The sequence below is a fragment of the Vombatus ursinus genome, unplaced genomic scaffold (genome assembly GCF_900497805.2).
Source record: "Vombatus ursinus unplaced genomic scaffold, bare-nosed wombat genome assembly UNPS02014784.1, whole genome shotgun sequence".
Taxonomy (NCBI): domain Eukaryota; kingdom Metazoa; phylum Chordata; class Mammalia; order Diprotodontia; family Vombatidae; genus Vombatus; species Vombatus ursinus.
This window is the reverse complement of record NW_020954562.1, coordinates 32,041,218-32,055,813: the sequence shown is the minus strand read 5'-3', so window position 1 is coordinate 32,055,813 and position 14,596 is coordinate 32,041,218. Positions and strand designations below refer to the sequence as shown.

The 14,596-nt window shown below is 34.7% G+C and overlaps 1 pseudogene; it reads right to left on the bottom strand.

Annotated features, from left to right (window-relative positions):
• Positions 1 to 236: 236 nt before the first annotated feature.
• LOC114046560 lies at positions 237 to 502 on the bottom strand (annotated as a pseudogene).
• Between the last annotated feature and the right edge of the window lie 14,094 nt (positions 503 to 14,596).

The window sequence follows — 14,596 nt, the reverse complement described above, 5'->3', positions numbered from 1 at the left end:
TTAAGAATTTTCTTCAGCACTAAAACCATTTAGGAAACAGTGTAGCATTCTCCAGCTTACCAAAAAAGCTGGACTCATTAAATGAGTTAGTATGAAATAACAGATAAGAATATTCACTCTTAGGATGAGCTTTCAGTCTGTATGAAGCTAGATTCTCTAGACTCCAAAAAGATTAAAGTATCATACAGTAGGGCAACTGAATTGCCAACCTAGCTATCAAATATGAGCTTATTATTTTAATTGTATCCATTTTTGCAGTAGTTTTCATGGATTTCTGGATGGATGTCACACACAAAAGCCAACAGGTTTTCCAGGACTTCCTCTCTGTTCTTCTGGAAGTGGTTCTGGAGGACAGATATCTTCTCCAAGGTTTCCTTTTCTATTTCAGAGCTGCAACTTCCATAGCTATCTGGTTCTTTTCTTTGCAGGCTTCAGAAACCTACTGGGCGGCGTGCTTCTCCACCTCTAGCAGCTGCTGGATACCCTGAGATTGGCTGGTCATGGCGATGCCAACAATGTTAGGTCTCAACAGCTCCCAAACCTTCTTCCACTCCTTCTTCACCACAAGTCAGCTGCCCTGCCCCCAAATATTTTCTAATGAGGATAAGAAGCAAAGAGGTTGCTGGGAATTTTTTGTTTGTTTGTTTGGACTCTTGGCTTTTGTTTCTTTCAAAAAATTTTATCATTTTTAGTTCTATAAAATAATTCTTTGGTCATTTGCTTGATGTCAATGAATAAACAAATTAATTTACTTAGTAGGGGAAGAGAGAGAGAGAGAGAGAGACTATTATAATAGTCCAGACAAAAGATGAATTCTTAAATTCCCCTCCATTTTCTATAGAACCTAGATGTTCTGGATCCACTCACACTCACAGTCTGATGTCAGTCACCCTCTGATTTCATGCCCGCTTGCAGTGGTACCATGTCTCCCTCAACTATAATAATAGAAGAAGACACTCTACCTCTGAGCCCCAGGCATTCTCTCTGGCTATCCTTCACTCATTAGAATACTCTACCTCCTTCCCCAACTTTGGTTTCTTTGACTTCCTTTAAGTCTCATATAAACCTCCCTTTTACTGAAAGCCTTTTCTAATCTTTCTTACTACCAGTGCCTTCCTTCTTTTAATAATTTCTTATTCATCCTATATCTGGCTTGCTTTTTGTATTCTTTGCATGTTGTCTCCCCATTAGACTGTAAACATCTTGAGACCAAGTACTGTCTTTTGCCTTTTATTATATTTTCAAACTCAGCACAATGCCTGAAATATAGTAGGCACTTAACTAATGCTTATTGATTGATTGATGATTTGAGAATTTCAAGCAATGTAATGACTAAACATAATTGCAGAAGACTAAAGATGAAATGTGCTATCTACCTGTAAGGTCCAGAATTTTCCTGGCTGGGGAATCCTGTAACTTCCCCATAACTGTTGGGTGTTCTTTTGATACCAAAGGAAGAGGCCACAGAGCTCCAGATTGATTATAAATATTAGTTTAATCAATCATTATGAATATTTACAAAACAGGGGCAATCTTCATTCTGGAGTGGTACCAGACAATTCAGTGGATCCCTGCAAAGAACCTCCCAAATTCCCATTGCGATTATAGAAAACAAACAAAGGCAGGAATAACTAGAAAGTTCTTTAGTACTGACTGGTGAATATTTTTGGTTTTCTGCTTAGTAATTAGTTTGGGAGTCAAACCAATGTTATAGCCAAACATAGGCTTGTGTATCAATCATTTACTGGTCACATATAGGTCACAATATTCATGTTATAGCTTTCATGGGTCATAGTATCCTAGGTTATGACTCAATGTCTAAAATATAGTTTAGTATCTAAGTTATGATCCTAAACAGGTCACCATGTTTGGGCTTCCATCTTTCACAGAGTTTAAGTTTTTATGGTTTTTTGCTTATGACTGTATTTTATGGTTTTCCCCAATAAGGACCCCACACTACTTCTTTATAGTGACATAATGAACAATGAGCTCAAGATTAATGATAATAAAAATCATAAAACAATGTTGCAGTTTATATAGCACTTTAAGATTTCCAAAGCTCTTTACAAATATTATCTTATTTAGAAGAAAGAGGAAGTATTTTAGACATAGTGAATGCATAAATTAGCTTTGCCTAACTCTATGTATATATATATAACTATGATTTTCTTTTCTTTCTCTTTCTTTCCTTTTTTCTTCTTTTTGTTTTGTTTTGTTTTGTTTAATTACATGTGGGAAAGTAGGTAGGAGATGATAAAAAACTTACATGTTTATTAATTTTAAAAAATGAATTTATTTTTTTTAAATCTAGCATCAGTGTGGAAGATATAGGGCCATCTGAGTGGTACAATGGATAGAGGGCTGGACTTAGAGTCAGGAAGACGAGTTCATACCCTGCTTCATACATTATAAGCCTCTCCAAGCCTTCATTTCTTAATCTGTACAATTCAAATGATAGATTCGGTGGCTTCTAGGTTCCTTCTTCCTCTATCTTTATGAACATATGATCTATGTTTATAAGAAGGTAAGAGTTAAGAGATGGATACCAATTAAGAGGCAGACAAATGGGAAGAACCAATTTCAAATTCAGCCATAGATTCTTACTCATTGTGTGACCCTGGGCAAGTCACTTAACTTCTGTTTCTCTTAATCCACTGGAAAAGGAAATGGCAAATCACTCCATTATCTTTACCACGAAAATCTCATGGACAGTATTGTCATGCTAGGGTCCATAGTGTCAGGAACAGTTAGACATGACTGAACAACTCAACAACAACCTATTAGGAGGCTACCATAATAGTCCAAGTAGGATAATAAAGATGATAAGGGCCTTACTAGATTGGCAACATTGAGAGTAGAAAGAAGGGGGATAGATGAGAGAGATATTTCAAATATTTCAAAATATCTATAGGCCTTGAAAAATTAATTACGTGTAAGGTAAGGGAGAAGAAAGAATGAAATATAATATGAAGGTCTTAAGTGTAAAAGCCTTAGTGAATGGATGTACATTTTACAGAAAAAGAAAGTGAGAGGTATTAGTAGTTTTTTGCAGATGAAATGAAGTATATAAGTATCTAAATGTTCTTGGATCAGCATTTTTGATAGATCTAATGATTTCAAAATGGTTTTCCTATCCTGGATATATAAGTTATAGTTTTAACTCATATGGAAGCTCATTAAACCTTTATAAACCACATTTGAGAACATTACTACAATTTTTATGGGAAAGATGTGTTCCTTGAAATTGTATCTCCAAAATATCCAACATAGCATTGGATTCTAAGAGCTATAAAATAATTTATATTTATTTGAACTAGCACACAGGATATATTTAGTTAGTTGTGGCTGTGGAAAGACATTGTTAATTCATTAATTATGACAAATTCATTTATCTTTAATATAGATTTAGTGACAAATTTGTTCCTCTGCTGGATATTAGACATGTAGGGCTTTCACGTCCATTGGAAAATAATCATCTGAATAGTTATATAGAACATATAACATTATCTTATTTTAGAATAAAACATAAAATAATTAACTGGAAAAAAATTACATTCAGATATATACAAGACTCCCCCACCCTCAACCCTGACTCTGGTTCTTCAAAACGAGATTTGTTATTGATGTTAAATATTTATTTTTTAAAATGAATATATAATTAAGACAAGTCCACTAAAGCCCACTAGGCTAACAGCAATGACATGTCAATGATTGAACTTGATTGTTGCTATTCAAAAGTAAACCTGTAATATATAAGAAGCAATGTTCTAAAAGAAGAATGAGGAATGCAAGGGGGACATTTGTGTATTCATTCTCACCTTTTAGCCCCAGAAGACAACAGAATTTTGTTATTCTGCTTAAGGATTTTTTTAAAGTAGTGGCATGTTTTTCTAGCATATAAATGTAAAACCTTCCTTCCAGAGAAGACATAATTTGTCTCTAGGCTTCCATGTGTTAGCACACACAAAAGAACAGCTTTTTTGTTTTGTTTTTATTTTTAAAGTGAAACTTATAACAACATAATATTTAAATTATCCATTTGCCATTAAAATGACATACTCATCAAGGCTATTAACACTACCACCACAACAATATCTTTCAGTATTTGGGAAAGTCTTTTATGTCTCAAGAAGAGGGTCAGGCCTATACTAAATAAAATATGAATCTAAATGACATTTTAAAGGAGAAGCGATCTTTGCTTCCCAATCACAATGGTAAGTTACAAATTCTATATTGTAGGTTTATTGCTAAATTCTGGTTCTGACTTCCATTTTACACATATGCATATATGCATGCACATATATAACATATTTATATACATATATAAGATATACATATATTATGCAAGTGTATGCATATATGTATGTATGTATGTGCATATATATTATATATTATATGGAGAGAGAGACAGACAGACAGAGACACAGAGAGAGAGAGAGACAGAGAGAGAAGAGAGACAGAGAAACAGAGAAAGAGAAATCTATTTAATCTATGTCTGTACTACACATTTAGTCAAGAAAACTGGTTCCAGGTAGGGAGGTCAAGTTACTTCTTCTAGGTCACATAAGTAGTGTGTGTGTGTGTGTGTGTGTGTGTGTATGTACACAGACACATATGTGATATATATTTATATATATATATATATATGCACACATTTTCCCTTTCTTTTTATCCCTTAGCAAATAGTAGACACTTGATAATAACTGACTGTGTCCCTCATTTGGCACTCATATTATTGTTACTATTATTCATTTATCTTTCATTTGTATGAAAGATTTCATTTGAAGTTGTTTTCTTCAGTTCATTTTTGTCCTTTCTTTTCCAAGCTATTGACTCTCTCTTGCATACCTCTCGTTTCTTTTCCCAATTTTTCTTCTACCTCTCTTATTTTACTTTTAAAATCCTTCTTGACCTCTTCCAAGAAGGCTTTTTGGGCTTCAGACCAGTTCATACTCCCTTTTCAGGTTCCAGATGTGGGTTTGTTGAAAATGTTGTCCTCTTCAGAATTTCTGCCTTGATCTTCACTGTTTCCATATTATGATTCTATCCTATGTTTCTTTTTGCTCATGGTGTTTCCTTATTTCCTGGCCTTTAAAAGATTGAACTCTCCTGCTGGAGAGGAGGGGGCACCGACCCAAGCTTCTTGTGCTGGAAGCCTGAGGCTTGGTCACTGACTTTGTGTGCTGGGGCCTCCAATGTGGCAGTTCTGGCAGCTTACCTGGTATTGGACTGGAATCAGCAACATTGGAACTCTAGGGGTAGGATTAGGTAGTCTTGCCCCTGGAGGTTGCCTGCTCACCCAGACCTTTCCATTCACTTTCTTCAGCTCCTTTCAGATGGATGTTTTGCTGTTGTGGGATGTTTCCCCACCAGGGGCTTTCCCCTTTGGAGCTACACTTCCCAGAGTTTTGCTGAGGCACTGGGAGACTTCGGCTGCTGCAGAAAATCATAGTACATGGTGGTTTTCTGAGTCAGTTTCCACTGATTCCCCTGCCCATACTGAGGTACTCAGGGATTCTGGTGTTGGTGCTTGCCTACTCCACCACCTGGCGTTCAGGATATCCCCCTGGTATGATGAGGTGGGGCTTTCCACTAGTTTGCTGGGATGCCTCCCTTTCTGTACTGCTCCCCCTCCCCCAGGGCAAGAGGGGCCTTTCCCATTAATCCTTCAAGCTTCCTGGGCTACCAGATTGCTGAACCCCATCTTTCTGCTTATTCATCTGTTCTGGGATTTTTTCTGGGGTGGTATTTTCTGGGCTTTCAGAGATTAATAAAGGAGAGTGAGAGTGACTTACTTCTTACTCTGCCATCTTTCATTCCTTGATGATTGAAATATCACTTCCTTTGTAACTATTAAAGTGAAGCTACAGATCTGAGCTTTCAAAATGCAATGACTAAAAGGTACTTAGCAGTATCATCTGTTGTTAATTCTATGCTATCTCACCCAGATTTGACTATTACCATTGCAAACCTTTAGCAGTATATAAATGTCAGCAATTTTTATGCCTCTATTTTCAGCTTATTAAATCTGACCCTGCAGGTATTTGTTTGTCCCTTTTCTACTATTAGAATGGGAGTAAGGTGACAGACCATATCCTTTTGCCAGCTTCTCCACCTGTTAGCCCCCAGATTAGTCATTAGCTTTTAAATGTCCTAATCTTAATTTATAAAGGGGAAGTTAGGTAATTCATGGATAAAGCACTGGGCTTGCCATGTGGAAGACATCTTTGTGAGTTCAAACCCACCCTCAGGGACTTACTAGCTGTGTGACACAGGGTAAGACATGTGACCCTGTTTGCATCAATTTTTTCTTCTGTCAAATAAGTTGGAGAAGGAAATGACAAACCACTCCAATATCTTTACCATGAAAACTGCCAAAATGAGGTAAAGAAGAGTTGAATACTATTGAAACAACTCAATAACAATTTTAATTTCCAAAGAATCTCTACACTTTTTTTCACTAAAGTCAGGTTTTGATGTTTAATCTTAAGGCATAGGTATTTTCTTATATTTTAGAGTAAGAGGGTCCTACTAACCTCTACAGATCTGAACTTTTGTTATTTGACTTGTAGAATACATTAAGGTCTTTAATATAATAGAAGGCTGGCAAAAGTAAAAAATGTGTTGTTGTTGCTATTTTCTAATAATTTATTTTTAGTTTTCAACATTCACTTCCATAAAATTGTGATTTTTAAATTTTCTCCCTTCCATCTCCTACCTCCTCCCCAAGATGGCATGCAATGTGATAAAGGCTCTACTTATACATTTATATTAAGCATATTTTCACATTAGTCATGATGTAAAGAAGAATTAGAACTACTGGTGGAAACCATGAGAAAGAAGAAACAAAACAAAACAATAAAAGAAAAGGAGAACAAATAATATGCTTCCATCTCCATTCAGACTATGTAGTTTTTCTCTGGATATGGAAAGCATTTTTCATCATGAGGCTTTTTAAGTTGTCTTAGATCCTTGCATTGTTGAGAACACCTAAGTCAATCAAAGTCAATCATCACACAATGTGACTGTTAATATGTACAATGCTCTCCCGGTTCTGCTCATTTCACTCAGCATCAGTTCATATAAGTCTTTCCAGATTTTTCTGAAGTCTGCCTGCTCATCATTTCTTATAGAACAATAGTACTCCATTACATTCATTTACCACAACTTGTTCAACCATTCCTCAATTGATGGGCATCCCCTCAAATTCCAGTACCCAACCACCACTAAAAGAGCTCCTATAAATATTTTTGTGCATGTGCGTCCTTTTCCCATTTTTATGAACATTTTTGGATACAGTTCTAGAAATGGTAATGCTGAGTCAAAGGGTACACATAATTATTTTTTTTAGTCCTTTGGACATAGCTCCAAATTGCCCCACAGAATGTTTGGATTAGTTCACAACTCCACCAACAATGCATTAGTGTTCCAAGTTTCCCACATCTTCTCCAACATTTACCATTTTCCTGTTTTGCCATGTTAGCCATTCTGACAGCTGTGAGGTGGTACCTTAAAGTTGTATTTATTTGCATTTCTCTAATCAATATTGATTTAGAACATTTTTCATATGACTAAACAAGCTTTAATTTCTTCATTTGAAAATTGTTTGTTCATATCCTTTGACTATCAATTGGGGAATAATTTGTATTCTCATAAATTCGACTCAGTTCTCTGTATCTTTTAGAAATGAGGTCTTTATCACAGGCACTGACTGTAAAAATTGTTTCTCAAATTTTTTGCTTCCCTCCTAATCTTGGTTGCATTGGCTTTGTTTGTGCAAAAACTTTTCAATTTGATATAATCAAAATCATTGATTTTGCATTTCATGATGTTCTCTATCTCTTGTTTGGTCATAAATTCTTCCCTTCTCCATAGATCTGATAGATAAGCTATTCCTTACTCTCTTAGTTTGTTTATTGTATCAGTCTTTATATTTAATCATGCACCCATTTTGACTTTATCTTGGTATAGGGTGTAAGATGTTGATCTGCCTAGTTTCTGCCATACTATTCTCCAGGTTTTTCCTAACAGTTTTTATTAAATAGTGAGTTCTTATCCCAGAAGCTGGAGTCTTTGGATTTATAAGATAGTAGATTATTATAATCATTGACTGTTGTTTCTTGCATATGTAACCTGTTCCACTGATCCACCACTCTATTTCTTAGCCAGTACCAAGTAGTTTTGATGATTGCTGCTTTATAATACAATTTAAAATCTGGTACAGCTAAGCCACCTTCCCTGGCATTTCTTTTGTTCTTTTGTTCTTTCAGATGAATTTTGTTACTGTTTTTTCTAGCTCTATAACATATTTTTTGGTAGTGTGATTGGCACTGAATAAGCACATTAATTTAAATAGAATTGTAATTGTCATTATATTAGCAGGGCCTATTCACGAGCAGCTAATATTTTTCCAGTTATTTAGATGACTTTATTTGTGTGAAAAATGTTTTGTAATTGTGTTCATATAGTTCCTGATTTTTTTTTCCACAGGGAGACTCCCCCAAATTTTATGTCTATAGTAACTTTAAATGGAATTTTTCTTTCTATCTCTTTCTGTTGTACTTTGATATTAATATATGGAAATGCCAATGATTTATGTGGGTTGATTTTATATCTTGTAACTTTACTAAAGTTATTTATTATTTCAAATATTTTTTTACTTGATTTTTACTTGATTTACTTGATCTCTAGGATTCTCTAAGCATAACATCATATCAACTTCAAAGAGTGATGGCTTTATTTCTTCTTGGACTATTATAATTCCTTAAATTTCTTTTTCTTCTATTATTGCTAAAGTTAACATTTCTAGTACAATATTGAAAAACAGTGGTTATAACGGACATCCATATTTCACTCCTGATCTTACTGAAAATGCTCCTAGCTTGTCTCCATTATGTATAATGCTTGCTGATGGTTTTTGATAGATGCTACCTATCATTTTAAGGAAGATTGCATTTATTCCTAGGCTCTATTGTGTTTTTAATAGGAATGGGTGTTGTATTTTATCAAAAAACTTTTTCTGCATCTATTGAGATTTCTGGTAGTTTTGTTGTTTATGTGGTCAATTTTGGTGATAATTTTCCTAATATTGTACCAGCCCTGCCTCCTGGTATAAAATCTACCTGGTCATAGTTTATTATTCCAGAGATAAGTTGCTATAATATCTTTGCTAATATTTTATTTAAAATTTTTCCATCTATATTCATTAGGAGAATTGGTCTATAATTTTCTTTCTCTGTTTTGGCTCTTCACAGTTTATGTATCAGCACCATATTTGTACCATAATTAGAATTTGGTAGGACTGCTTGTTTCCATCAAATGGAAGCAGATATAAGAGTGAATAAACTATTTTCAAATAGTTTATATAGTATTAGAATTAGTTGTTCTTTAAATGTTTGAGAGAACTCACTTGTAAATCCATCTGGCCCTGGAGATTTGTTCTTAGGGAGTTTATTGATAACTTGTTCAATTGATTTTTCTGAAATGGGGTTATTTAAATATTTTATTTCCTCTCTTGTTCATCTGGGCAATTTGTATTTTTGTAAATATTCATCCATTTCACTAAGATTGTCAAATTTATTGGCATACAGTTGAGTAAAAGAGCTTCTAATTATTGTCTTCATTGGTGGTGAATTCACTCTTTTCATTTTTGATATTGGCAATTTGGTTTTCTTCTTCCTTTTTTAAAAATCAAGTTAACCAAAGTTTTATCTATTTTATTAATTTATTCATAAAACATGCTCTTAATTTCACTTATTAGTTCAATAGTTTTCTTAATTTCAATTTTATTAATCTCTTCTTTGGTTTTCATAATATCTAAATTGGTATTTAATTTGGGATTTTTAATTTGTGCTTTTGCTAGCCTTTTTAGTAGCATGCCCAATTCATTGATCTCTTCTTTCTCTATTTTATTCATGTTAGCATTTAGAGATATAAAACTTCCCCTAAAAACCACTTTTGCTGCATCCCATAAGATTTGGTATGTTGTCTCATTGTTGTCATTCTTTTGGATGAAGTCATCGATTGTTTCTATTTTTTTTTTTTAGTTAACCCACTCATTCTTCTGGATTAGATTATTTAGTTTTCCATTAATTTTTAATCTGTCTTATTTTATTCAAGGCAAAAATTCAGAAGAAGACCACATTATCAATATACCCAGATCTAAAACCTCAAAGGGGAATATGAACTGGTCTGACCCCCAAAAAGTCTTCTTGGAAGAGCTCAGGAAGGATTTTAAAAGTCAAGTATGAGAGGTAAAAGAAAAAATGGAAAACAAATGAGAAGTATGCAAGAGAGAGTGAATAGCTTGGAAGAAAGACAAAAAAATTAGTATAGAAACAAGTCCTTAACAAGGAAAATTGAAAAAGGAGACACAAAAACTCACTGAAGAGAACTCCTTAAAAATCAGAATGGGGCAAGTGGAAGTTAATGACTCTATGAGAGAGTAAGAATCAGTCAAAAAGAGACAAGAGGATGAAAAAATACAAAAAAATGTAAAATACTTCATTGGGAAAACAATTGACCTGGAAAATAGATCCAGGAGAGACAATTTAAAAATTATTGGTCTGCCCGAAAACCACGATGAAAAAAAGAGCCTGGACAAGATCCTATAAGAAACCATCAAAGAAAACTGCCCTGAGTTCCTAGAACCAGAGGGTAAGCTAGTCATCAAAAAAATCCACTGACCACCTCTTGAAAGAAAACCTAAATTGAAAACACCAAGGAATATTGCAGCCAAATTCCAAAATTACAAGATCAAAGAGAAAATATTGCAAGCAGCAAGAAAGATACAATGTAAATATCATGTAACCACAATTATGCAGGACCTTGCAGTTTCTACATTAAAAGATCAGAGGGCATGAAACACAATATTCTATAAGGCAAAGAAGCTTGGATTGACTACCCAATGAAACTGAGCATAGTCTTTCAGAGGAACAGGTGGACATTAAATGAAATAGGTAACTTCCAAACCTTCCTGATGAAAAGAGCAGAGGTCTACAGAAAACTTGACCTTCAAATACAAGACTCAAGAAAGCATAAAAAGATAAGCAGGAAAGAAAACAACAACATTTAGTAACAAGAGCAAACTGTTTACATCCCTACAAGGGAAGGTGACACTTGTAACTCTTGAGAATTGTAATGTTATTACTCCATTTAAAAGGGGTATACTTAGACAGAGGGCATGGGTATAAGTTGACTTTTATGTGATGGTAAAAAATCTAATTAAGTGGTGAAAAAGGATTGTACTGGGAGAAGAGGAAAGGAGGAGTCACACAAGGGAAAATTATATCACATGAAGAGGCACAAAAATGTAATACAGTAGAGGGAAAGAAGGGAAGGAGAGGAGCCTGGTTTGAACCTTACTCTCATTAGATTTGATTTGAAGAGGTAATAACATAATCAGTGAGGTATAGAAATCTAAGGTGAATAGAAGGTAGGAAAGAAGTAGAAAGGGTAAAGAAGAAAAGGGAGGGGCTAATAGAGAAAGAAGGGAAAATTGGGGGAAGCAGTGGTTGAAAACAAAACTCTAGTGAACAGGGAAAGGGAGAAAGAGAAAAAAGCATAAAGGGGGGGATCAGATGGAGAGGAAGACACAGTGAATATGAATGGAAGCAGATATCAGAGTGAATTAATTATTCATACATACAAGCATACATACATACATAATCCTACAATATGTTGTTTATAAGAAACATATTTGAAGCAGAGGGATACACATAGTCAAAGGCTGGAGCAGAATATAATATGCTTTAGCTGAAATAAAAAAAATCAGGGATAGCAATTCTTATCTCAGACAAAGCAAAACAAAAATAGATCTAATTAAAAGAGATAAAGAAGGAAACTGCATCCTGCTAAAAGGCTCCATAGATAATGAAGTAATATCATTACTAAACATATATGCACCAAATGGTAGAGCATCCAAATTCTTAAAGGAAAATTTAAGGAAGATATAGACATCAAACCTGTGTTAGTGGGGGACCTGAACCTCTGCCTTTCAGAACCAGTTAAATCTAACCACAAAATACATAAGAAAGAAGGAGATGAATAGAATATTAGAAAAGTTATGTATGATAGACCTCTGGGGAAAACTGAATGGGGACAGAAAAGGATATACTTTTTCTTGGGCATACATGGCAAAAATTGACCACCTGCTAAGGTATAAAAACTTCACGATCTAATGCAGAAAGGCAGAAAGATTAAATGCATCCTTTTCAATCATGATGCAGTAAAAAATACAATAAAGGGTCATGGAAAGATAGACTAAAAGTTAATTGGAAACTAAATAATCTAATCTTAAAGAACAAAGGGATCAAACAACAAATTATAGAAATGACCAATAACTTCATTCAAGGGAATTGTTTTCTTCTATTAGAATGTGTATCTCTTTTTCCAGTTGGCCCATTTTACTTTTCAAGAACTTCTCTTTAGTGAGTTTTTGTGCCTCTTTTTACTTTTGACCAATTCTACTTTTTAAGGTGTTGTTTTCTTCAGTGTACTATTTTTCATCTGGCCAATTGTATTTTTAAGGACTTGTTCTCTACAGTTAATTTTTTTTCCTTCCTTTTCCAAATTATTGACTCTCTCTTACTTATCTCTTATTTCTTCTACCATTTTTTCTACTGCTCTTATTTGACTTTTAAATTCTTCTTGAGCACTTCCAAGAAGGCTTTTTGGGCTTGAGACTACTTCATATTCCCCTTTGAGGTTTTGGATATGTGTATATTGACAATGCTGTCCTCTTCTGAATTTGTCCCTTGATCTTCCCTGTCCCCACAATGAGGATCTATAATCATTGTCCATTTCTGCTTTTTGCTCATGGTGTTTACCTACAGGTATGCTGAGGTGGGGCTTGCTTCTGGCTTCCTGGTACACCTCCTATCCCGTACTGCTCCCCCTCCCCCAGAGTGAGAGGGACATTTCCAATTAAGTTTCTGTAAGTAAGTTCCTGACTTAAAAAAAAATTTCACTCTCCTGCTGTAGTGTAGGGAGTACTAACCCAAACTTCTTGAACTGGAAGCCCAGGAATTGGTCACTGGCTTTTTATGGTAGGGCCTCAGGTGCTGGTAGTTGGAGGTTATAGGGTTCTGGAAGCTTACCTGGTGCTGGGCTGGGATCAGCAACACTGGAGATCTTGGAGTGGGGGTTGGGAGTCTTGCCCCTGAGGCACACCTGCTTATCCAGTCCTTGCCACTTATATGTTTGACTGCTGGTGGATATCTGTTAGCCTGGAGCTTTGCCTCCTGGAGTTGTGCTTCTCAGAATTGTTCTGAGGCACTGGGAGATTTGGCTGCTGGAAAACACTGTCACATGTGGTGGTTTTCCCAGCTGGTGTCTCCTGGTTCTCTTGCCTGCATTGAGGCACTCAGGGGGTACTGGTGTTGGCACTTTCTTGCTCTACCACCATGGGGCTTAGGATCTCCCTATGGTATGTTGAGGTGGGGGTTGCTTCTGTCTTGCTGGGACAACTCCTATCCTGTACTGCTCCCCCTCCCCCAGAGTGAGAGGGATCTTTCAAATTAATCCCCCAAGTTTCCTGTGCTACAAGACTGGTGGTGCAAGCCATTTTTCTGCTGGCTCAGCTGTTCCAGGATTTTTCTTCGGGTGATTTTTCTGGGCTTTCAGAAGAGAGTGAAAGTGACTTATTTCTTACTTTATTATCTTGGCTTCTGGAAGCAGAAAAAAGTTGCTTTTTTAGTTCATTCATTAATTCCATTAATTCAATTCATTAATTAATTCAATTCATTTCAAAACACATTATTCAGCACCTATAGATGTATGTACACAAGTATATTTTTATATGTATATCTGATACATGTATACAGGGCATTATATAAATATATACATACGATACAACTATATTATGTGTATGTATATAATCAAATGTTTATGTATGCCTATATATGTATATGATAGATGAAATAACATATATGTCATAGATAAAATAATATATACATATCATAAATAAAATAACAACAATATATTTCTATAATATTTTTAGGTTTGCAAAGCATTTTAGTCACAACCCTTGATCAAATGTGATATGTTTCAACCGGCTTGTGCCTACCATGTGTCTCTTTATTGTCTTTTATATATAATCAATGTTTTTAATTCTTTTGTAGAATATGATATTCCACTACTGATGACCATACAATATTGCATCCTTTTTAATGAAGTAATGAGTTATTTCTTTCAGAGAACAGTTTGCGATCATTAAATTCACAGAATAAGGTCTCAAAGGCATTGTAGTGCACTCTTCCTTTTTTCAATTCTGGACCCATCTGATTGTCCTTATGAAGTGTCTCTGAACCAGGGATAATCAATGTTTTTAATCCCTAAAATCACTTAATTTTTCAGTAAACCTTCATATTCCATCTATTCAGGATTAACTTAAATAAATTATAAAGTTTATTACATATGGCCATGAGATGTAAAGAGATCAATTAATTTTTCTTTTTTTTAATTTAATAGTGTTCTTTTATTTAGTTAGGTGACAAGGAAAATCTGCTCTACAACTTATTCTCTTTTTTATTATTCATGTTAGACTTCATTTTGATATACATTTTAATAGTATTTCATTTTTTCCAATTATATGGCA